Source organism: Hylobates moloch, unplaced genomic scaffold (assembly GCF_009828535.3).
Source record: "Hylobates moloch isolate HMO894 unplaced genomic scaffold, HMol_V3 SCAFFOLD_2, whole genome shotgun sequence".
NCBI lineage: Eukaryota > Metazoa > Chordata > Mammalia > Primates > Hylobatidae > Hylobates > Hylobates moloch.
Window position 1 is genome coordinate 112,077,086 of NW_026652277.1, and position 26,931 is coordinate 112,104,016.

Consider the following 26,931-nt stretch of genomic DNA (forward strand, 5'->3'; position numbering starts at 1 on the left):
TTTTAACTATGATACCCATTAAAGAAACATTAAAAGAGTTACAGATTTGTTGATGCTTGTTAGAAAACTGTCCAATATTCTACAGGGACTTAATCTTTGTCAAGCACTTCTCTAAGGGATGGGAGTTAAAAAGGCAGATGGAATCATTGACCTTAGTAGCTTATATGACAGTAGGGGTGGAGTGTGAGAGTTAAGTTCTAAACACATAAGCAAGTCCCTGTTGATAAATGCTTTGATAAAGACGTAAATGAGTGATATACTAGAGTTGCAACTAGTATCAATAGAGTTGATGTTGTTAAAAGAACAGAAAGAAAAATCTGCGTTCCTGCGTGGGCGGGGGCGGGGGGAGGGGGCGGGAAGAAGGAGGAGTAGGAGAGGAGGAAAGTGGAAAGAAATAAGATTAGAGAAAGCTGAAATCAGATCATGTAGGTTATTTTAGTCCTGAAAAGATGTTTTTATTTTACTCTAGTTACACTGAGAGCACTGTGGAGTTTAAGCTGCAAATTATATGATCTTTTTTATTTATTTAAAAGATAAGTCTGCCTGCAGGGTAATGTCCGTCCTGATGGCCATTGTTAGGGCAGGGGTGGAGCCAACAAAACAGAACAGTTAGGTTCCTGGAATAGCTCAAAGATGATGGTGGCATTTATTAAGGGAGCATATATTTATTTATTGAAAATTTGTATGTACTAACTAAACACTAAGGTTTATGTACAAGAATGTTCACAGAAGCGTATTTTAAATTGAAGGAGGGGGCCTAATATTTGAAAATAAAACATGGAAGCGTTGGACGCGGTGGCTCACGCCTGTAATCCCAGAACTTTGAAGGTCCAAGGTAGGTGGATCATTTGAGGTCAGGAGTTCGAGACTAGCCTGGCCAACATGGTGAGGCTTCGTCTCTACTAAAAAAAAAAAAAAAAGAAAATGTGGAAAACGAAATTATGGTACAACAATAGTGCATAACACTGAACACTTATTAAAATAAATTTAGATGAATTTTACTTATAGAAAATATATTTATGGTCGACATAAAATATAATTACTACAATATGTCTATATGTGCACATAATTCTAGAAAACTGCTGGTTGCGCTCCCAAGTTAGTATGAATTTGAGGTTTATTTTCTCTTTACAATGTCTCATTTCCTTCTTCTTTGAAAATGAGCATCTGTTTTTCTATATGGTCAGAAAAAATAAGAATTAAAAAAAAAAAAGAAAGCATTCTTTCTAACCTTAGCAATGTTCTTAGATCTCAAGTAATTCTGGGCTTTATGATATCAAATGATTTTTTTTATTTTATGCTACTTTTTGCTGTTTCTCTGTAATATGTACTCTTATTGCCATTACTTATATTTATGTGTAAATATGAATTCATTTTGATTCTCCCTGATTAGTCACATGTTTACACCTTTCCTTCTTCATCAGAATTATTTCCAAATAAGTTTTCAGGAATTACATTTATTTACTCTTTACTTTTAAAAATAACTTTATGACATACAATTGGCATTGAATAAGAAATATTTAAAGGGTGAAAATTTACAAGCTTTTGGCCCATGACATCTTTTATATAAATGTGATTATGATTCTACCCATAACCATAAAAATATCCTTGTAAGCCCTCTGTGACCTCCTCCCCAACCTCTACTCACTTTCATCCCAGGCAACCACAAATCCACTTTGTTATTCTAGATTAATGTTTTCATTTTCTCAAATTTTATATAAATATAATTCTATAAAATAGACAATCTGGCTTTTACATTTAGCATAATTATTTTGAGTTTTATCTGTGTTGCCACACATGTCCATAGTTCATTCCTTTTCATTGATACCTAGTATTGCATAGTATAGATGTACAATAATAGGTTTATCCATTCATGTGTTGATAGTCATTTGGATTGTTTACAGGTTTGGGCCACAAATAAAAGCGGCTATGAACATTTATGTACAATTCTTTGTATAAACATATGCTTAAATTTCTATTGGTTAATATAACTAAGAGTGGAATAACTGGAACATATGGTCACCATCAAACTGTTTTTTTCAGAGTGGTTATATCATTTTACATCTCCACTAGCTGAGTATGAAATTTTTGTTTCCACTATATCCTTGTCAACACTAGGTATAATCAGTCTTTTTAATTTTAGCTATTCCACTGAGTATGTAATATTATCCCATTGTGATTTTAAGGTACATATTTAATGTCAAATAATGTTGAGCATATTAAGAAATTAATCTATTCAATTTAAAAAATGGCCAAAAATTTAAACAGACACTTTATTACATTTTTGTTTCAGAGTCATTCATTCACCTTGTATTGTTTCATCACTTATAATCAAGTAATGGCTGTGTGGTTATATTTTATCTCAACATTTACAAGTTATTTTCCTCAATTCTAGGTGTCTGTCAGAATTTTATAAGATTTCACTGTTTTTTTATCATTAATTCTATCTTCATCAACACAGCATTGCCTATCACCTTTTAAATACATACCATGCATACCTATCACCTTTTAAATATGTACCATGCATAAATCCATGAAAAATAGCTTACACGTACTATTATTTCTATACCTTCCAACAATTTTGCAAGGCTAATATGTTGTTTCCAATACTAAGAAGATAACCATGGATTAATTTTTTGTCCAAGGTCACATAGATATTAAGTGATGATCCTGAGGTTCAAGAGACATTCCAGAACTTACATGCTTCCTGCATCATGTTGTTTTGCTCTCAAGGTTAGCATCAACTTAATTTCACTTACTGAAGAGAAAGACCTAGTGCATTTTGAATATGCCACAATTTTTCCTAAAGTCTTTTAGAGCAACATACCTCTATCATATGAAAAAGAAAACAGGTAAACATAGCACTGGAAGAGTAACTCAACTGTAAGAAACAAGGTTATAGTGTTAAGACCATTATTTTCTTATGCATTTGGAGGATGTCGATTTCAACTTGAGACCCGCAAATTGACACATGCCTCATGATGTGGATTTGAGATCTTTTCATCTTTTCTGGAGAACATCTTTCTATAAATCAGTGTTTAATGTACATTAGTAAATCAATATTGCAGAAACATACTAATGATTATGAAGCTTTAAGAAATTGAAAGCTTTCCAATATGTTCATGTATGGCTCACAAAAGAAGAATAGCTATGAATGAACAAGCATTTTTACAATGACTTTCTCATTATTTCTTAAATTAGTAGTAATTATTTTAGAACACCTTTTATCATGCAACAAATATATATATATTAAGTACCTCTTGTATGCCTTGCACTCTCGCATGTACTGAAAATTTTCTTGCCTCCATGATAAGGAACTAGCCTCACTGATATGTAAAAATTAGCTTACTGGCATATTCATGTTAAGACTCATATAAAGATAAACTATATACATATATATACACACACATATATACAAATGCATACACACATATATATAGTTTCTCCTTATATGAGTTATATATATATATATGTAGTCAATCCATATCCATATATATAGTTGATCCTTGAACAACATGGGTTTGACCTGCATTAGGTCCACTTATATGCAGATTTTCTTCCACCTCTGCCACCTCTGAGACAAGACTAACCCTTCCTCTTCCTTTCCTCCTCAGACAACTCAAGTGATGAAATTGAGGATGAATAGCTTCATGGTGATCTACATCCACTTAATGAATACTAATTATATTTTCTCAGCTTTATGATTTTTTAAATAACATTTCCTTTACTCTAGCTTACTTCATTATAAGAATACAGTACATAATACATGTAACATATAAAATATGTGTTAGTGGATTGTTTATGTGGTTGGTAAACCTTCTGGTCAACAGTAGGCTATTGGTAGTTAAGTTTTAGGGGAGTCAAAAGTTAAACTTTCAATTTATAACCCTGGTTGAGTATCATAATCAATACCATGCAAACAACATCCATATATACTCCATATCCTTTTTTTCCTTTTCCTTGTATTATCTATAGTATTAACCTATCAAAAACCCAAATCATCCTGTTGTTCTGCAATATACCAAGGCAGATGAATGCAGGGGCTAGAGAAAAATATGCAGTCTCACTGATAGTTTGTTCTTTGAATTGATGGCAACAAACCCCAAGTGAGCCTTCGTCCCTGTCCATAAATCTTGCTGCATTTCTAGTCAGACATTTTCTCTTTATCTCTCTGGATCCATTGTCTATACTTCTCCAAGCTGCTCCCTTTCTTAGGTAACTGAGCTGAAGGGGAGCTTTAGGTTTTGCAAATTTCAGCTTTTGCTGAGAGAGGGAGTAAGAAATGGAGAATCATTTATCTTCTCTGTATTTGGAGTTTGTATTATTACCCCTCTTAACAAAAACTTGGACTCAGGTGTACCTGTACTTCTTAGGGACTTATACCAACATCAAAATTATTTTCACTTTTTCTCTGACTCTTCCCTTTTTAAGTACAGGCAATAATTATGTGGTGTCCAGGGAGTAGAAGAATCACTTCTCATTCACACTTCCAAACCAATTGTTATGACCTGGGATTTTTCCATGCCACCCCTAAAAGCTAAGCCATTGAGCCTCCTATCAAAACTGGGATTTTTACATCCCACCCCGAAAACCTAAGCCATTGAGTTTCCTGTCAAGACATTTGTTATTTGATTCTACTGTACCATTCAGTACAACAGGTTAAACTATCTGAATGGAAGAAAGCATAGAGATTGCATGAAATGTTAAGGAATTTTAAGAAATAGAACATTTTACACACATACACACACACGCACACACACTACTGAAGTTTTCCAGATTAGCCGAAGAACACATAAACTCTCTGTAAATTGATGAGGTTTCTTTAATTGGTAATGAGTTCCCATTAGTGGAAATATTAAGGTAAATTAGAGCAATCATCTCTCCAGTATATTGTCCAGTGAATTAGTGCATTATAAAAGAGATTGAAAAGGATGGCGTTCTAGGAAAGATGAATTTTACGATTCACACAAACTGAAGTTTTATGCTTGTGGTGATGAGATTCATAATGTAGAAAAGCACTCTTGTCCAAACTCTTTTCTTAAGATATGTATTTCCCTGACACACTACAACTAAGAACTCAAGCATGCTTTGGATGATATAGGTATCTAGAGTGAATAGAAGGTTATAGCGATATTCTGATAAAACACTCTAAATCTCAGCACACTCTTTGTGTTGTTTTCAGGCCTCAGATAACCATCAAATTGTGGAAGATAATTGTGTAGGAGAGTTTCAGGTATCCCGTGAATCTCAGGAAAAAGATATTCCTCTTGTAGATGGGCGTTAATGACCTACCATTTTGCTCCTATCTCACTATCTATAAAACTCTATTTTACATGATAAAATAGAGTAAAATAGAACATTGATTTTTCTACTTGTGTGTGTGTGTCACAGTCACAGTGTTGTTGATGAGACTCTTACCTACAAAATTCATAAACTATAAAACATTTCCCCAATATGAGTATTAATAGCAATAAATTTAATATTATGAAATATTTTTAAATGCTTAATGATGAGTTTTATTCATTTAGAGTTGAAAATATAAATTTTAGGATTATTCTCTACAAATTGTGATATTCATTTCAGTATTTCAGAGGCACTTAACAGTAATAGTTTTCTATAGAACTGTCACAGAAATGCTACTATGATCTAACTTTAAAAGAAATAAGTAGAATAACTGTGTAGATTGAGGCACATATGTTAAGAAGACTTTATAAAATGGTTTGCAAATGGTGAATTTACAACAAATGAAAACTTCTTATATGCAAACTTTGTTACATTTCTTATATTTGAAATCTTCAAAGCAAGAGAATTTAAAGAGTCACAGCACATATTACAGGAGTTGCTATAAAAGATTTTTTTCAAAGTATTAAATAATATAGAATATTATTGAGACATTATGTTTTTACTTAAAATTGTTAAAATTATGGGACATTTTCTAGTACAGTGTTAAAGATAAAACTTCTCTAGTGTGAATGATGTGAGAATAAATTAAAATATTAATAAAATTGCACATATTGCCCTTTACTCAGGAGTGTTACATAAAATACCAGATATTCACCAGAGAGACTGATGGTTTAAAAAATATATTTTGAGGACATAAATATTTTGATTTGTTTATGTTATTAGATTTGGTGTGTTGAGAGATAGTTAATTTTGTTCTTTACATTAATTTTAATCCCCTGGGGGGAAAATGGGTCATAAAGATTTCTTGGACAGACAAAAATGTTGCTAGTCAGACATAATAGGGTTTGGAGCTATTTTAAGTCAAAATGAGTTTTTAAATTCTCTAGTGCAGGTAGAATTAATTCATTACTAACCTCACAACAAATTTCAAGGAAACTAGGTCTGCTGTAACTGTTAAATTGTGGTAGAATTAGGAAATGTTGAAATGGTCTCATCAAGAAACCGTGCATAATGACATTTAGGACATTAACAGAGTCCCCCAAATGTTGTTCAAAAGTGTCTTTTTCCATCTTCATTTTGCCATGGCGTGTCTTATTTGGAACAACCAGCATGTCTGAAGCAGTTTATAACTGTGGCTGAAGAAACCATTCAGCACACCTCGTTAACTAGCAATTTTACCTCAAGACCATTCTGACTATTTGATTCCTTATGGTTTATTTTTTTGAATAGAAAAAAAATGAATAGTGCAAGTTATAAACATACTTCCTGAGTGTGGGCGGTTTCTTGATGAGTCAACTGATAATATTCATACAGTGTGTTAGTTAACAATGGTTGTTGTGTGCATATCTGTGTATAATTTCCAGGGTAGCAACAAAATTATCTGAACAATAGTTGTTTGGATGCTTAATGTTCTATCTTTGTTGTTAATTCCTTTCCTCTTCCCCTGGAGTTTCATCAGGTGAACATGATCAAGTAATTTGGGTTCTAGTCCCTGCTGTATAGTTGGCTCGCTCTACTTGAGTAAACACCAAGACAGTGCTGATTCCTACCAACAGAAGTGTTCATTCCTTTTGAGTGAAATAAGGACTGCCCCTCCTCCTTCTCTGTTTCTCTCTGTCACACACACGCATGCACTCTTTTTTTCCTTCTCCATTTCCTCTCTCCCAAGAAGGAATCAAACTGAGTTTTATTTTCTAATGTTTCTGGTACTTGTCTCTGTAATTCTAAATAATGTGCCTATATGCCACAATGTTAATCATTTTTGACAGTGCCTGGTGACTCCCTTGTATGAAGTATAATGGATTGACTCACATGAGTCTTCTTCTTTCTCTCCTTAAATTCTTTTAGTTACATTTTAATTGTCAACTCTTCCATTATTTTACTTTAAAATTACATTATAACAGATATTTCCTGCTCTTTTTGATATCAAAATTCAACATTTATGTTTTTAGCTTGCTGTGTGAGAAAAATATTTCATCCTTATTTGTTTTTCTAAATTTTCTTTGCCTTTTAAACTGCCTACTTTTTTAAATTCTGTATTATAATTTCAATATTTTTAAGGTTAATAAAATTTGTATTAACTCTTGAGAATGTAAATTTTCTGGAATTTTTTGTAAGAAATGAAAGCCAATAAAGACTGTTCAATATATAGTGATTGAATTTGTTTAATTCTCTGCCTTAAGCTACTAACTGTGGAAAAACTTCCTATTCTTTTCAGTGCCTCTATGGAGCCTGGAGAGAGCCAGGCCCATGAATTTTTGGTTTATTGACTAGCTGCTTTTACAGTAAGACACTCACAGCCTGGGGCCTCAACTACAGCAACTCAAACTCCTCAGCACAGGGCGAAATCTGCTGTTTTCAGTAACCTCTTTTCTTAGATAATTGTTATGTTAACAGTTAGCATAGGTTGAAGCCAGAGCCTGATGTAAACAGAAGAGAGCTCACACCCCTACCTACAGCCTCCTACCACCAGCAATGTGTCCCTTAGACACATCTTTCCAGTGAAAAACTGAGAAGTTGCCTAGATTTGGCCCTTTTACACATTTTTCTTTTCTTTACATAAATTCTTTATTCAACTTCTACTTTATTATCAGTCAAGTATGCCAATTCACCCAGCCCCATATTTCCATTCATTCACATATTCTCCACATTATTGAAAGTTTACAACATAAATCAAAAGAATATCATATTTCTCAGTTTCACTGTGTAATTAAATCTCACGAGTTTTTGTTATACTTTAAATTTTATTTTCACGTTATTCATTCCCTGATGTATTTTTATACATTTAATAACATTCTGCCTGAATTTATTTCAATTTTTGATGGCTAATGTATGATTGGATATTATGTGCTCACCTCATTACTGAAATATTCTCAATGACAATAATGGTTATGGATAAATTATTTAAACCTTATTACATCCAAAGTATAATTCTTAGTATTTCACACATAGTGACTCATTTAATCTTCACAACAACTCTATGAAGTTGGTACAATTATGCTTATTTTACAAGTGATGAAACTGAGGCAAGAGAGGAAAAATAATTTGACAAAGATCACCAAACTAATAAATGGTGGAGCAGGCAATGGAACACTAAAATCTAGGCTCTCAGTCACTCCAATATTCCATCTATTATGATATATATTCAAGTCATTATCAACTTTGTTATGGGGAACAGGCTTTATCAGTTAAAATAGTCTCCCTTTTTTATGTTTTCTTATTCCCTCTTAAACAGAAAATAAATGGAATTTAAATTCTTGAATGTTTGAATAATTGAAAGCGTTTTTGTTTATATTTGATGAGTTTTCACTTTGGATATCTAGGTAAAATCTATTTTCCTATGAATATTGAGATTATTTATCCATTTGTCTCTCATATTTAATGTGGCTGATGAAAAGTCTGAGGTTAGACTGATTGTCATGCCTTCATAGGATAACCTGATTTTCTTTCATCTCAAAGTTTGTATAGCTTTTAATTTTCTCTAACTTTCTAAAATTCACAAGCCACATGTCAGAATGGAACTGTTTTCATATATCTTGTTGATACCTTAACTCTGAAAACATGTTTAAATTCAGCTTATAATTCTTTTCTTCTATTGTATATTTTATTATTTTTCCTCCACTGGTTCTGCCTAACTTTATCTTGCAGGCATTTATTCAGTTTTTTGGGGGAATCATAGTCGTATTTCTCTAGAACTGCTTCTTACTCTCAAATAATTTTTTAAAAAATCAATGAATAATGGAATATACCAATTCTAATTTAATATTTTATAAGTTTGCTTTCTTTGCAGTAAGTTCTCTTTCTGCAACTTGACCTTTCATGGTATCAGTTCTTCTCAAATGCCTGGTAATTATTATGCATTTGGTGAGTTTAGTACTGGAATTGTGATAGGTACTAAGCGTGTGTGGCATTGTGTTTCCACACGGGTTTTTCCTCAGTATTGGAGGATTTACTTACTAAACTATCTCTGTTGTCAACATCTTCTTGTTGACAACACTGATGTTCAGGTAGCATGATGAAAAACATATATTCTGGGGTTCATACTAATGCAGAAATAAAAGCTTCATTATTCAAACCCAATAGCCATATCAGATGTTCTACTCCTTCCCAAGCTTGTTTTTTAGACTAGAGAGTAAACCTATCCTTAGGTTCAGTCTGCCTGTGGACAGGGGAAGATAGGAAACAACATAATATCATGTTGTAATGTTATGGGATCTTTGAGGTGTTGCTTTTCTGGCTGAAAACCTGTGGCTGGTGGCACCTTTGCCCGAGTTTTGCTTGGGCCTGCTGGGCTTATTCTGCCCACTTGACCTGGCAGGCTGTGTTCACTACTATTGGCCTGGATTCCTTGCCTCTAAAGGAAACTGTGACTCAGGTGTAGAGCAGCGTGGGGTCTGGCCACTGCATAGTCAGACATGCCAACTGCTGCCATGAGGTGGGCAGCTCCAGATGCTGTCATGGGAGCCAGCTCTCTGCGAGGCTGCAGCTCGACTGGGCGCACTGCAAGCAGCTTCCCCTACTGGCACCGGGGAATGTGGTGGTGCCCAGAAGCTTGGAGATGCCAGGAAGGGCAGGGCCCCAAACAGGGAGTCACAGCCCTGGCTAGGGGAGCTCCCAGGTCTGGGATCCCTGAAGGGCCACAGCTCTTCACTCCTTCTATTTGCCCACAATGTGGAAAGGAAGGGACATATTTCAGCCCCATTTGTGTTACAGCTCTTTTAGCCTTGCCATTCAATGGGTCCTGAGCTCTTGTCCTGGAATCAGGAAGAATGAGGTATGCAGACAAGTGGAGGGTGAGCAAGAAGAAGAGGAGCTTTACTGAGCAACAGAACAGCTCAGAGAAGACCCGCAGTGGGTAGCTCCTCTCTGTAGTCAGGGTGACCTGACAGGTGTTCAGCTCCTTGCAGAGAGGGAGCTCCTCTCTGCAGGCAGGTCATCCCAGCAAGTGTTGAGTTCAGAGTGTAGATCCTCTCTGCAGCTGGTCATTCGTCTTCAACTCTCAGCAGAGAGGAGGCCCTAGAGTGGGGCCTCCTTTGTCTCTGCAGCTGTCAGAAGAGAAGGTAGCCCCTCTCTGCGGCTGGTCATCCTGTGCTTTCTCTGCCCTCTACTCTGTTCTGAGACCCCAGATTTCATAGGTCTCTGTGGGGAGGAAGTACACGCCAATATGTCCATGGGCGGCCATAGGCTGACCAGAAAAGCCACCCCAAGTCCCCACTCTGGTCTGTGGGACTGGCAGTCCAGCCCCCAGCCTTTAGGCCCTCCCTTGCCTGAAGGTGGGGCCTCACTGGGGACCCACCCCTTTCCACCCAGAAGCCCTCTGACTCCTGCCAGTGTCCATGGTGCCCAAGCTGCTCACTCCACGGGGCAACTGCAAGCCAGTACCTAGCAGCCCTCAGCACCCACTTCACCTTCCCCCCAACCCGAGCTTGTTGGTGCCCAAAATCCAGAGGGGCTGAGGTGGGAGGGGGCTGGCATGTCAGCACTCCCTCAAGCATCCGCCCACCCGGCCAGGCCGTGAAGACATAACAGGTTGGGCCCCAACCCTGCTCTGAGACTGGAGGGTGTGTTGGGAATGGAGAATAGCCACGCAGCAGTAGCTGACACTCCTGAGCCTGTGAGACTAGGGATCGGGGATGGGGGGGTCCTTCCAGCGCCCCTTAAGGCACAGACTGCAGAGAAACCCGGGTCCAGACCCATGGCAGGGCATCTGTAGCTGCACCCAAGAATCTCCCACCCGACCAACTCAGAAAGGGTGGGGCTTCCGCTGGTTCCAGGCTTCTGCCTGCTCCGTGGAGGGTGCAGCACCAGCCACATCTCCCCCTAGCCTGCGGCAGGGCCCCAGTTTCTCTCTGGGACCTGGCCTGCATCCGGGGCAGGGGCACATTTGCTGCCAGCTCCCCTGTGGCGCTGGTGCTCAGGCAGGCCCAGAGCTTCCTCTTACACAGCCAGCGGCCATGCCTGACGGGGTGCCGCCGGTGGATGGTGCCCCAGGCCTAGCCATTGGTAGTGTCAGGCCTGGCGGTTACTTGATGTGGGGCAGGCCCAGGGAATGCGGCCCCGGTGTGTCCGGTATTGGTGGGTTCTTGGTCTCACTGACTTCAAGAATGGAGCTGCGTACCCTCGCGGTGAGTGTTACAGCTTTTAAGGTGGCGCGTCTGGAGTTGTTCGTTCCTTCTGATGTTCGGATGTGTTCGGAGTTTCTTCCTTCTGGGGGGTTCGTGGTCTCACTGGCTCAAGAGTGAAGCTGCAGACCTTCGCCGTGAGTGTTACAGCTCTTAAGGCGGCATGTCTGGAGTTGTTCGTTCCACTCGGTGGTCTCGTGGTCTCTCGCTGGCTTCAGGAGTGAAGCTGCAGACCCTGGCGGTGAGTGTTACAGCTCATAAAAGCAGCATGGACCCAAAGAGTGAGCAGTAACAAGAATTATTGCAAACAGCAAAAGAACAAAGCTTTCACCGTGTGTAAAGGGACCCGAGCGGGTTGCCACTGCTGGTTGGGGCAGCCTGCTTTTATTCTCTTATCTGGCCCCACCCACTTCCTGCTGATTGGTAGAGCCAAGTGGTCTGTTTTCACAGGGCGCTGATTGGTGCGTTTACCATCCCTGAGCTAGACATAAAAGTCCTCCACGTCCCCATCAGATCAGTTAGTTACAGAATATGGACACAAAGGTTCTCCAAGGCCCCACCAGAGCAGCCAGACACAGAGTGTCGATTGGTGCATCCACAAACTTCGAGCTAGACGCGGGGTGCTGATTGGTATGTTTATAATCCCTGAGCTAGACATAAAGGTTCTCCACATCTCCACCAGACTCAGGAGCCCAGCTGGCTTCACCCAGTGGATCCCTCATCGGGGCTGCAGGTGGAGCTGCCTGCCAGTCCCGCGCGCCGTCCGCTCGCACTCCTCAGCCCTTGGGTGGTCGATGGGACTGGGCGCCCTGGAGCAGGGGGTGGCGCTCTTCGGGGAGGCTCGGGCTGCACAGGAGCCCATGAAGGGGGTGGGAGGCTCAGGCATGGCGGGCTGCAGGTCCCGAGCCCTGCCCTGTGGGAAGGCAGCTAACGCCCGGTGAGAAATTGAGCGCAGCGCCGGTGGGCTGGCACTGCTGGGGGACCCAGTACACCCTCCGCAGCCGCTGGCCTGGGTGCTAAGCCCCTCATTGCCCGGGCCGGCAGGGCCGGCCGGCTGCTCTGAGTGAGGGGCCTGCCAAGCCCACGCCCACCTGGAACTCCAGCTGGCCTGCAAGCGCCGCCGCGCGCAGCCCCGGTTCCCGCTCGCGCCTCTTCCTCCACATTCCCTGCAAGCTGAGGGAGCCGGCTCCCGCCTTGGCCAGCACAGAAAGGGGCTCCCACAGTGCAGCGGTGGGCTGAAGGGCTCCTTAAGTGCCACCAAAGTGGGAGCCCAGGCAGAGGAGGCGCTGAGAGCGAGTGAGGGCTGTGAGGACTGCCAGCATGCTGTCACCTCTCACCGGGAGGCACGGTGCAGAGCCTCCGCCCAAGGCACACAAACCTGGTGCCCTTGGCGGGTTGGGCACAGTGACCATGTGACTGGCTGGGTCCCTAAAGTGGGCACCTCTCCCACTTCCCCGCCTGGGCCGCCGAAGCATGACCCCAGCCCAGCTCCGCCTCGGGGCCTCTCTCTGCCCAACCACACTGCTCTCCGCCTAGAGGGTCACTCGGCCAGGCTCCTTCGTGGCAGCCCCCAAGGGAAGTGAGCTCCAGCGACTGTCTGCCTCCTCCCCAAACCTTCTTGCAATAGCAGTGGGTGAGAGCAGGGATGTGGGCCCAGGGTCCAGAGCAACGGAGGCTCTGGGACCGGAGGGGGGAGGGGAGGGGTGGGTCCCCTGGCCTCCTGAGGGTGGGGGCGGTGCAGTCTGCTGCCTCTGGGGATGCAGGGCACGGGGGACATGGGGCACAGGGATCCCCCCAATGCCGCCACTGCTGGTCCTGCTCTTGCTCCTGCCGCCACCACTTGCACCTCCCCTCTTCAGCCAGTGTGGTGGCAGCGGCTGCTCCCGACAGCCCACCATTCCCATCAGTAATATGGAGGGGCAAATATGTGTAAGGGTAGATTTCCACTACTTTTGTGAAACCATCTTTAATTAACTTACTCTCATTATTGTCTCACAGACTGATACTATTGTAGGTATCCCCTAAGCTAGCCGACCTTCCACTATTTTGCCCTCTAATGAGCATGTTTTTCTGATCTGTGTCTTCATCCACTTTTGGTCATCCCTTGATAGACTAGCAGATTATAGTGAAAGATGAATTGGCTACCTTCTCATTCTCAGAATTGTAATAGATTTATATCGTTTGAATGAGATTTTGCGAGATGGCATAGCTAAAAATGTGCATTAAGTTTGCAATATCAAGTTGGAAGCTTTGAATAAGTGCTTTTAATTATTGATGCCTATCAGGTTGGGGAAGTCAGAGGTTCATATGTAGGTGACCAAAGTGGTGCTGTAGGCATCAATTTCACTTGCAACTACAAACTCTACTTGATTTCACTTAATCCCAATATCTTCTTCCCAATCTTCTCATTTCTCTTCTTCATATTTATAATAAAACTTGGACAAAGATATGTGTGTACTCACGGCCTCCAATTTCTCCCCGCTCATTCTTATTTCAGATGATTCTAAGTAGGACTTTCTCCTCATCACTCTACTGAAGCCATTTTTCTTAAAGATATAAAGACCTCCATAATCCTAAACCAGTGGTTATAGAAAGACCTCCATAATCCTAAACCAGTGGTTATTAATAGTACTTATACCATTTGACTTATATCAACATTTGACCCAGCTGATAACTCAATCATGTTCAAAACACCTTTTCTCCATTTGTCTTTTGACATATTCCTAACTCAAAGATTACTACTTCTAGTTTCCACTAATAAGAAGTCTGAGTCTTTTTTTTTTTTTTTTTTTTTTTTTTGAGATGGAGTCTCCCTCTGTCACACATACTGGAGTGCAGTGGCACAATCTTGGCTCACTGCAACCTCTAACTCCCAGGCTCAAACAATTCTCCTGCCTCAGCCTCCCGAGTAGCTAAGACTACAGGCGTGCACCACTACAACTGGCTAATTTGTTTGTATTTTTAGTAGAGACAGGGTTTGCCATGTTGACCAGACTGGTCTCGAACTCCTGACCTCAAGTGATCCACCTGCCTCAGCCTCTCAAAGTGCTGGTATTACAGGCATGAGCCACCAAGCCCATCCACTTTCATCTTCTTTAACTTTTTAAAAGTCACAAGACACATGTCAGAATGGAAATGTTTCTATATATTTTGTTGAGCCTCATATATTCAGCCCTATGTCTACACAGACTGAAAAGAATGACTGGGTACTCTTTTCTTTGATTATTTAAACCACATAAGCCCCTGGTTACATAGCGGAACTCTCACTCTGACTCCATCCTCTAACAACAAGAAAAACTACAAGGAAGGAAGGGTCGGGCCTTTTCCTTGCTCTCTCAAGCCATTTTGGACCAGAGTGGGAAGGCTACGTTGCTGTTCCTATAAAGCCTTATTACTTACATAAGCATTGCATGTAAACATTTTTATACCCTGTTGGTGAGAGTGTGACATCAGTCTTCACATCTGAACCAAATGTCTCAGTGCTCCAACCTCCTAAAAGGACTCAGTGAAAGGGTCTCTTCTTTATTTTAATCTATACTCATTGCTATCATGGTTTCATCCAGTCTCATAATTTAAATTTATATATATAATTTATATATCTATAATTTATAATATATACATTTATATATAATTTATATATCTATAATTTATAATATATATTTATATATATTTATATAATTTTCGTATATAATATAATACATAATCATATATTATATTATATATTATATATAACATATAATATATATAATATAAAATTATATATATTATAATTATATAATTATAAATTAATTGTTATATAATATGTAATTACATATATTTATTTATATATAAATTATATATATATGTATATATTGGTTTCTCCCTTGAGTTCTCAATATTTGCTTCAGTTACTTATTTGATGTCTCTATCCAAATGTCTAATAGACATCTCATACACAGTATCCAATAGTGAATTTCAAAACCCCTGAACCTCCTCCTCACACAGTTTTCCCAGCTTTTAGTTACTTGGCCCAAAAACCTTGGAATCATTCTTGACTTCTTTCTTTCTTTCAGTTAAACCCCACATCCAATATGTAAGCAAATCTTATCTGCTCCATAGTCAAAATGTATACAAAATCTTACACTGTACCTTACACAACTACTACCACCAAGACTATTGTCTAAACGAATGTCATTTTAAAACCAGAATTAGTAAAATAATCTAGAAACTAATATTTCTTCTCCAGCCCTTCCCTGCACTGTCCAAATTCTAAATACAGCAACCAAAGTGATATTAAAATTAAATCAGCCAGGCACGGTGGCTAACGCCTATAATCCTAGCACTTTGGGAGGTCAAGGCAGGTGGATCACTTGATGTCAGGAGTTTGAGACCAGCCTGCCCAACATGACGAAATTCTGTCTCTACGGAAAAATACAAAAAAAAAAAAAATTTAGCTGGGCATGTTAGCGTGCGCCTGTAATCCCAGCTACTCCGGAGGCTGAGGCAGGAAAATCGCTTGAACCTGGGAGGCAGAGTTTGCTGTGAGCAAGGAGTGAGCAAAGATGGTGCCACTGCATTCCACTGTACTTCACTTGGGTGACAGAGTGAGAGCTTGTCTCAAAAAAAAAAAAAAAAAAAAAAAAAGGTAAATCAGACTATGTCAATTAGACCATCCAGTGGGTTCCTCATTCACTAAGAGATAGATTTCTTTAAATTGTGCACAGAAATCAGTATGATCTGGCACCCACAATTCTCTGAATTTATCTCCTAATATAATTTTCCTACTTACTCTACACCAGTCCCAGTGGCCACTTTTCTGTTCTGTGAACATGCCAGATTTCCTTCTATCACAGGCTTTTGCATTTGCTGTTTCCTTTGCTCAGAAAGAAATCTATGTTCTTCATTGCTCATTCTCATGTATTTTGGGTCATTATTCACCCCTTACTTGCTCAGCTCAGTGCATTCTGACTCTCTCAACAGCATTCCATTTCTTCTTTCCCTTTCTCTACTTCACTTATTAAATCAACATCCAGTATACTATTTTACATGTCATTAAAATTTTATTCAGTAGTTCAGTAGTTTATCAAGAATGTAAACTCCATGACAGCATAAAGTTTTGTTTTGTTCATTACTATTACTGTATTTAGCACATATGTATTAAATAATCATTTCTTGAAATAATAATTAAAAATAATTACCAGGTTTACATAATATTGGTAAGTTTATTACAGAGTTTTAAAAGTTTAATTTGATAATCAATCAGTATATTGTACATCTTTAATTGACTTGCTTTCTCCATTTCTGTAATGGTGATAACAAGATATACATCATGTTACTGGGCTTGATTAACAGCAAGTAATCTATATGACTTAACCATCCAATGATGGGATATACAGGTTATTATGTTTCAGCTAAGTTCTAGAATAATTGTGTATATAAAATACTGTGTGTGTGTGCATGTGTGTGTGTTTGTGTGCCTGTCTCTTTATTTTGCCACCATTTAAAAATGTTTCCTTAATAGCAAAAATTAATAAGTAAATAATAGTTATTAGAATACCTGTTGTGGATAACTCTGACTTCCTGTCTCTTGGGGGGCTGAGCAAATGGACTAATGAGATTATTATCAGGTTCTGAGACTAAGAAAGGAAAATTCAACACATAGGTTATATAAGATACAAAGAGCATGGGATGTTTAGTAGAACCAACAGCCAAGTATACAATTAGCAAGTATACAAAACAGCAAAGTGGCCAAAAGTAGAGACTAAGCTGAATAGAGATAGAGAAGATCATTAGAACCAGATAAACAAAAACCAAAGCAATATTAGTGGGTAAAGGGGAGGTGATGGACCAAGTACTGTTGTTTGGGAAAAAAAATCTTACTGTCTGTGGTTGACTTTTTGTGTGTGATATAGTGTGAGACAAATAGATATTATGACCTCAAGGAGATTACAATATAATGAAAAAAGAGAAAAAATAATAAAATATTAACAATATACAATTTTTTATTAAATTATACAGAATTTTAAGTGCTAACAGTTGCAATAAGAAGTCAAGATACACACAGAATAAAACTTTAAAAATCTAGATAAATATAAAATGTGGCTAGATTCCTTTGAAACATTTTAATTATGCAGTATATTTAGACTAGCTTCAACATTATATCTCTTTTTTGAATGAAATGAAAGAAAAGTCACTGAAAATAATTATTTTTAGTTTTATTCTCCATACTATAAACCTTCCTGTTAGGAGTATGAAAATAGCTAATTATTAATAAGCGTTCTTTTTACATTGTTATTACAAGCTGATTTCTTAAGCCTGGATGGTCTATCCAGATTTTATGGCATTAATATTTTTATATTGAAATTATACCATACTCAAAAGAAATGATTTGTTCTAATTTGGAAAAATCAGATTTGATACTAATGGATTATGTAGTTAAAAAATCTCTTAGAGACATTTAATTTACATTTTAATCAGGCTGCTTCTATCCAAGGTGCCCAAACCTTCTCTTTTGAGCAAACCAGGTTAAGTGTATTAAGAGTTGGGCTGTTAAGCACATCACTTAATATTGTTCACTAACATATATTGATTCCTGAAAGAGACTTGCTAGTAAAGCTTCATTCCTGTACTGCTGAGATTAGGTTTATCCTGCATTAACACTTTAGTTTGATCATTTAAATGTCTCCCAAGTTCAAGTTTTACATTTTAATTTATTCTTAGGCTGTGACAATGCAACTAAATCTTTAAGACTTTGCTCACTAGAATGATTTAGCCTTGATTTTAATAAGCTTGGGCAAATTGGCAGCTTTAAATAACACAAGCAAAGCAGTACTTTTCAAGATTTTTGTACATAACCACACATGATTATAAATGTTATGAACAATGGGATGTGATTGTTCATGGAAGAAGAAAGTTTCCTTTTATAAATTACAATGCATCTATTCTTTCCAGGCAAGAAACTTCACAATCGTTTTGAAATGTGTTTTTAAAATAGCCAGCAGGGTAAAACGTACAAAATGAGTCAATCAAATTAAAAGATAAGAAAAATTTTCTTATTTTAATATTGTCTCTGGGTTTACTCATGAGAAGGAAAGGTGCCCAACGGTTGCAAATCAGAGTATCTCCAGTTAAAGGTTTCTATAATTACTTAAAACTAAATATCTTCTTCCATAAAACTTCTTTGTATTTCTAGAGCTTCATTTTTATAAGCATGGTAGTCTCATTTGATGTTGAGTGGCCATATTAATTGTTTCTAATCTTTTTTTGGTACAGAATATAAGGGGTCAAGATAATCAATAACCACTCACTTTTCAAAGCAGTCATTGGATTGTCAACCGTAGATATATCACCCATTTTTATTTTGATATACTTCAGATAGTTCCTGTCTCCTCCATTTCCTAGGGAATTTTCTCAAATTTCTTAGGAACCTATTGCATCTCTTAGAAAACGTTTCACTTAAATTAAATGGGAGCCGATATGAATATGCTCCATGCTCAGGCCATTTCTACCTAGTCACTCTTATAGATAAATCAAGATGCAATAACATCTGAATGCTCAGGTTGACTTTCCTAGGGTCACTGTGTACCCCAGGATTTCTGGCAAGAGGTAGGCAACATAACTGCAATAACTATTTGTTAGGGATGTGACCAGTGCACATATTTATTAAACTATACAATAATAAAGCACAAATCTCACTGGCCAATGAATTAGCAAAATCCAAAGTGATTATATTAAAACAGTAATATCTTCAAGGAAGAAAAGATTGTGTTCCTAAGAATCACACATTCCAGAGGAAATATAAAATATTTGAACTATAGTAACTATAAGCATTTTAGCACACTTATGCACATATATCTCACTATAACTGAAGATTTTACTTTTTATGTAAGTTACTATATAATAATGATGAAGTAGTAATGCTTGATCTTTGAGGGTCACTCAGAGAAACTCTGAAGTGGTATGCAGGAGCTTTCTTTTTTAGGAAATAGCATGGCTAAGAACACTGCTAGCAAACCAAGATCTGAGTGGCACATCTGACTGGGACCTGTTTTGTTTATACCTCTGAGCAAGTAATTTAAATACCTTATAACATGATGATAATAGTGTTTGCCACCCAGCTAACTTGGAATATATTTAAAGGCTTCTGATAAATCAGGGCATAATATTTTCCTAATGTATGAAATTTTCTATTACTGTTAATATGTCATTTCTGTACCTGAAAAAGAGTCCCATGTTTCATTTTGTGAGGACGTTAGTGTATTCCTGTTTCTGAATGATATTTTAGTCATAAATCCTAAACAAACCTAAACATTTTAAGTATGCAGTATATTTAGACTACCTTCAACATTGTATCTCTTTGTTTTTGAATTAAATGAAAGAAAAGTCACTGAAAATAATTATTTTTAGTTTTTTATATAACTTATATAAATCCTTACATGACTATTAATTCTCCTTTAGGTGGTGAACCTCCAACACATGTTTACCCGGGTCTTCTCAGTAGAGAGTGATGTCAGTGATCCCACAATTTCCCTAGTTTTAGCCCTTTTGATCTCTCTTGCCATACTCCTTGAAAAACACTTTATATTTCACCTTTGTATTCATCCAGTCCTACCTCCTCATCACCCATCTTCTTTTTTCTCCTCTCCCTCTCCCAGTATTTTATTGAAAACTAGGAAGTTCCTGGTACCATTTAGGGCACTGCTATGCAGCAGTGAAGAAGCCTAAGTCACGATTATCTCACCACATCTACAACAATCTACTCAAGATGGATTAAAAACTTAAATGTAAGGCCTGAAACTATAAAACTACTAGAAGAAAAAATACAGAAAATGTTTCTTGACTTGGATCTTAGAGTTTTATTTTTTATTTTTTGGATATGACCCAAAAAGCAGAGGCAATAAAACCCAAAACAAGACAAAAAGGATTGTATCAAACTAAAAAGCTTTTTACAGTATGGGAAACAACCAACAGAAAACAAAAGAAAACAACAACAACAACAAAACCCAAAAAGCTTATATATAGAATGAGAGAAAATATTTGCAAACTATACATGTAATAATGGATTAATGACCAAAATATATAAGGATCTCAAACAACTCAATATTAAGAAAACAGATAACCTGAGTAAAAAAAAAAATGGACAAAGAACCTGAATAGAAAATTTTTAAGACATACAAAAGGCTAACATATATATGAAAAGGTGGTCAACATCACAAATTATCTGTAAATGCTAATTAAAACTACAGTGAACAGCTACCTCACACTGGTAAGAATTACTTTTATCAAAAAGTCAAAAGATAAAAAGTGTCGGTGAAGATATGAAAAAAAAAGGAATTCTTGTATACCCTTGGTGGAAATGTGAATTAGTAAATGCATCATAAAAAACAGTATGGTGTTTTTTTAAAAAAGATTGAAAATAGAAATACCATATGATCCAGCAATTTTACTTCTGGGTATATATGGAAAGAAAATGAAATCAGTATGTCAAAGAGACATGTACACACTCATGTTCATTGCAGTATTATTCACAATAGCCAATATATAGAATCACCTTATGTCCATCAACAGATGAATGACAAAGAAACTATGATATATAAGATACACACACACACATGCACCCACACACAGAATGGAATAATATTCAACCTTTAGAAAGAAGGAAATAACATGGATGAACCCTAAAGGGCATTGTACTAAGTGAAATAAGACACACACAGAAAGACAAATACTGTATGATCTCATCTACATGTAGAATCTAAAAGAAATGAATTTATAGAAGCAGAGAGTAGGATGTTGGTTACCAGGTTCTAGGGATGTGGAGGGGGTGAGAAATAGAGTGATGTCAGTTAAAGGGTACAAAGTCTCAGTTTAACAAGAGGTGTAAGGTTCTGGAGACTTACTGTACAGCACAGTGACTATAGTTAATAATAATGTATTATATACTTAAAATTGCTGAAAGTAGATTTTCAATGCTGTCACCACAAAAAAAAATGCATGCGAGGTGATGGATATATTAATTTACTTGATATAGTCATTCCACAATGTACATATATATCAACATTTCACATTGTACATCATAAATATCTACAATTTTTCATTTGCCAATTAAAAAATACAAAGTGTGGCCCACAGACCCACATCAGCATCACCTACAAATTTGTTGAAAATGCAGAATCTCAGGCCCTGCCACAGATCCACTGGGTCAAAAGTGCATTTAAAAAAATCCCCGGAGGGTTTGTGTACTCAGCTGTTTGAGAGACCTGAAAAATTGGTTTTGATAATAGAATTGAGTGTGGGGAAAGGTAAAACAAGAAATAGTAGCTTCTTGTCTTAAGGCTTTAAAGTATTGTTTGACTTTTTTTTTCTTTCAATCTGCATGTTGTTTATTACTTTGATATTTTTCATAGTTTTTTAAAGTGGTTTAAAAATAAATACCTGTGGCTCAAGCCTGAAATCCCACCACTTTGGGAAGCTGAGGTGGGCAGATCATTTGAGGTCAGGAGTTCGAGACCATCCTGGCTAACATGGTGAAACCCTGTCACTATTAAAAATTCAAAAATTAGCTGGGCATGGTGGCACACACCTGTAATCCCAGCCACTCAGGATGCTGAAGCAGGAGAATCATTTGAACCCAGGAGGCAGCTTGGGTGACAGCTGGAGACCCTGTTAAAAAAAACAAAAACAAAAACAAAAAAGCACCTGGGTAGACGGGTAGACTGTGGAGAAAGGAAGACAAAGTTACTGTCTTTATTATGGTGAGACATTAAGATCTTAGGAAAGTACACAAATACATTAATGATGAATTAGCTGATATAAAAATGATGTGAATTAAAAAGTATGACAACTTGACAAAGAGTGATTCAGGAGGTGAGTGTAAGATGGTAGTGGATACTTTTATGAGCATGCATAGGAAAATTTCATCTCACCTAAGATGAAATGAAAATTGAATAATGACAATGAATTATATTAACATGAGTGCAGCAAGAGTAGACAACTTTCAATGCATCAGGCAAAGATGTATTAGAAGAAGTGCAGTTGAGCAGGTAACAGATGAGGTTGGTGAGGAAGGCAGATGACCTACTAGGCAGAAATGTATGGGTCACTGATAGATGTGGGCAATTAATTTAAGTGTATGGAAAGGTATTGGAGAACTGTTGGGAGTTTCAGAGAATGTCTCATGACCCAGTCTAATGGTTAGTTATTACGAAGTTTTTCGAAGTTTCCCTTTTCTCCTCGAATTTGTGCACAAGAAACCGCTTAGCACAATTTCTCCATCTGTATGTCAGTTCTCATTTATGGAACTATTCCTCTGTAGACTGATTTTGTTTGTCTCATTTTTGCACTGAGCACAGGGATCCTCTGTCTTTGGTTCCAAAACTTTCAGGTGTCAAAGCTGCTACAGGACCCCTGGAAGAATTATCAAAGATGCAGTCCTCTCTTCAATTCCATGGTGTATTTTGTCCTTCAGTTCTGCAGGTAGCACTATTTATACTGACTCTAACAAGCCTCAAAACAACCATAGGATCCTAGTTTACCCCTCTGTCTCTGAGAAACTAGCATAATGTTTTCCATTCTCTATCTTTGGACTTCTTTGTCTATTATGCTGCATTTCCTGATCATTAGCCAAACCAAGCAAACAAGCAAGCAAGCAAACACACAAAGCCCATTAGGAAATTCAGTAGGGCAAATACACACGAGTGTCTGGTTCCTGGCTCCACCAGGCCAATAACTGCTTGGGCCCAGCTAAGACAACTGCTTATGGAGCCATTTATAGAACACTTGTATCGATTAGACTGAGAGTAATGATGTAATTTCTATACATTAAAGGGACTAAAAATAATTAAATGAAATTATCATATGTATTAAAGTAGTTTGATTTTTATCTGTATTTCCTTGGAAGTGTTTTTTTATTGAAAATACTTTTCTCATTATAAAATATTTTTAAAATTATGAAATATGCAAAAGCATAAAAAAGAAAATAGTAAACACTAGTGATCCTACTACCCCCCAAAAAAATGTCTGCTAACATTTTTGAGTTGTCTCTTGTGTGTGTATTTGTGTGTATACATGTATTTGGTAATTATGGTTTGTACCATTTTAGAAGTTGATTTTTTTACTTAATTTATTTCGAGCAGTTTTCACAACTTAAGCATATTTCAAGAATTTGATTTCACATGCCGTGTCTTAGTTTAAGTGTTAAATTTTAGGCCTATTTATGTTCTGTATTTGCTGGATGTACAACAGCATTGTGCTTTTCTTTTTCTTCTGTTGAGTTTTTGCTTATATAAACAGAGATTATAGCTTGATACTATCATTAATGGTAATATCATTTTATACATAAAAAAATCTACAATAATTTTTTGAGGTATTTGCATGAAGTTTATTATAATATGGAAGTGATTACACAGATTTTTCTCTGTGTTTCATTTGATACATTGGCTACTACGTTTCTTTTAGTACATATAGTCCCACTCTAGGATTTTAGGCTTTAATTAATTTCTAAGTTTACATTGGAAAGTGTTATTGAATATTTGTATATTCTAAGAAAGACATGTGGATACAATATTTTATTAGACAATGCTTATCTGAGAACAGTGTTTACATTTATTTATGAATTTTTTGCCTCTCTACATAAGAAAATTGTGTTTGGCAATTATTGTGTTGCTATAAAGACATACGTGAGACTGCATAGTTTATAAAGAAAAGAGTTGTAATTGGTTCACAGTTTTGCAGGCTGGATAAGCATGGCACTGTCATCTGGTTGGCTTCTAGGGAGGCCTCAGAGAGCATTTACCCTTGGCAGAATGCAAAGCAGTAGCAGGCATGTCACATGGCAAAACCAGGAGTAAGACAGAGAGAGAACGGCGAGGTGCCATGTACTTTTAAACAAACAGATCTCACAAGAACTCACTATCACAAGGACAGCACCAAGGTGAGAGGGATCTGCCTCCATGATCCAATCATCTCCCACTGGGCCCCACCTCCAACACTGGGGGTAGCATTTCGATGAGATTTGGAGAGTCTTACAAACTACATCAAAAATAAAACACATTTGCTATATCTAGAAATAGTGTTTCCTAATCCCCATTGTCTTTGGCATTCTTATTGCCAGGGAGTTTAAAGTTGGCCAGATATCCCCCCCCCCCTTTTCTAAGTGCATAATTTTTAATTTGGAAATGTATAGGGATTCTTATTTTGGGTTTTTAAAAGTGCTACACTTTCACAAAGGTATGTCTAAGTTTGGGTATCTTTTAATTAATATTCCTCTGTGAACCCTTCCTATGTGCAAATTCAAGTCTTTAATAGAGGACGATTTTTGAAAATACTATTAATCTGCTATTATATACTCTCTGTCAGCTTTGTTTCCTCCTTCTGGGTTGGCGCATCTTAATCAGTATTCCATTTTTCCCCTCTGACTTCTGAGAAAATTTGTTTAAAGTTGTTATTTATTTCACTAGTTTCATTTTATTTAAAGTATAATCTGATGGTCTCATCTCCTTTGTGGTTTTTGTTTAAGCAGTCATACTGTCTTTTCTATTTCCTAATCAGAAAGTCATTAGTCTTGCATTGAATTGTGTTTGAGAACTTGAATGAGACATTTTCTAAACGTTGCTTCTTATGATGACACTGTTTAACATTGAACTTCAGAGTGGTTTCTTTCTTTTAAAATACAGTATTTTTATATACTCATGAGTTTCTTTTTCTTGTTACTTTCTTCACTGTGATTTCCTCGTATTCATATTTGAGATGAATTATATTTATGTCTTTCAGATCCAGATAAATGAAGAAGCAAAATATTTGATTTTCTGTGGTTTACTTATTTGGTTCATATATCCAGCAGCTTGAGGAGAAAACTGAAGTGGCTAAAGCTCAATGTCATCCAAACAAAAAGTGTGGTCTTCTCTCCTAGATATTCCCTCTACCATGTTTGGCTTGGCATTCCGCCTTGGTACATGACTACTTCCATTCTTTATGGGGAATGATAGTTATCCTTAGAAACCAGCTTTAGCAGTGCCTTCCTTTTGTGCCTTTTTTTTGGTGGTCTCTGAAGATTATAAACCAAGATCTATTGCCAATTTAGATTCTCCAAGAAGTGTAGCCTCTTGTACCTAGCTGTCTTGCTAGAATTGCCAGTGATTACGTTCCTCTTGATTTGCTATGACCCATCAGTGCTTCCTATCCTCATGCCTCAGAGTGAAGGGATATTAGTGGGGCTCCACTAGGTTCACTTCCTTTATTCCTCATGGTATCTGTTTTTTCTCACAGAGGGGCATTACTGTTATGTCCAAAAATTTCTAATTCTGGCCCTCTCTACTCTATATGTAGAAGACAGAAATTCCACTGAGATACTTAATTGTTGTGTCTATACTTTTTCACTTTTCAGAACTCACAGCACACACACACACAAACACACACACACACACACAGATGAGTGTAGTGCAGTGGCACAATCACGGCTCACTGAGTTTTTGACCTCCCAGACTCAAGCAATAATCCTGCCTCAGCCTCCCAAAGTGTGGGATTACAGACATGAACCACCATACCTGATCTAATTTTTAATTTAAAACAAAAGAACCCCTCCAAAACTCACTTTTCCTCTTTGGTCCCTAAACACATTTGTCATATCTGTTGCTAAATTTCCTTTTTCCAAACAAAATTCGATTTTTTCTTTGAAGAAAAATTATTAAGTGGTTATTACTTTCACAATTTTCTGGTTAATAATGCATGTTTCTTCGGGGGCTTGGGGTGTTGTTAGGAAACACCACAGTGATGGGCATGCAGAACTTGTTTTCTAAGAGTATGAACCCTAACTGTAGATGTAAAACATACACAAACAACTAGATGGAAAATAGAAAATGCCCCAAATAATAAATAGGTACCAAAAAAGGTTGAAGGAGGGTGGAACATTTATTGGACTGTATACAGAAAAGGCAATGGAATTTTTAACTGTGACTTGCAAGAGGGGTATGGTTTCAGGAGTTAATTAGGAGAAAGGAAAGAAATTCAGAATTTGAGTGGTGTGCTGGAGAGATCTAATGTATTGGCATATAGTTGGCTTATTAGGATTGTTCATCATGATTTCCATTAGTACGTTTTCATATTTGCAGCTGAAACTTTAGTTTGCTATTACTTTTTAGGGCAATTTGTATCTTTGAATAAATAACTCATGAATCATTCTTCTATGATGTGTTTATGATAAAGTCATAATTTCAGTAGCTTGAATTGAAAGTTTTGCAGATATCAGCTTACATTGTTTTTATTAAAAACGTTTCTCCAACTGTTTTAGGAAAGAATTTGATCAAACAGAAAAGAGTAAATTTATCTTCGTGAACTTTTGTTAGCAATGTTTCACCTACATTTTCACTTTATACAAAATTGGATAGCCACATAATCTAAGAATCTGAATCACTTTAACAAAAATATTTTT

The 26,931-nt window shown here is 37.4% G+C and overlaps 1 long non-coding RNA gene across 1 annotated transcript; it reads right to left on the reverse strand.

Annotated features, from left to right (window-relative positions):
• Positions 1-10,197: 10,197 nt before the first annotated feature.
• LOC131381737 (uncharacterized) lies at positions 10,198-11,872 on the reverse strand. Its single transcript, XR_009210638.1, has 2 exons — positions 11,522-11,872; positions 10,198-10,542 (listed from the first exon to the last, which is right to left on the reverse strand). It is a non-coding gene; the product is annotated as an uncharacterized LOC131381737 (long non-coding RNA).
• Between the last annotated feature and the right edge of the window lie 15,059 nt (positions 11,873-26,931).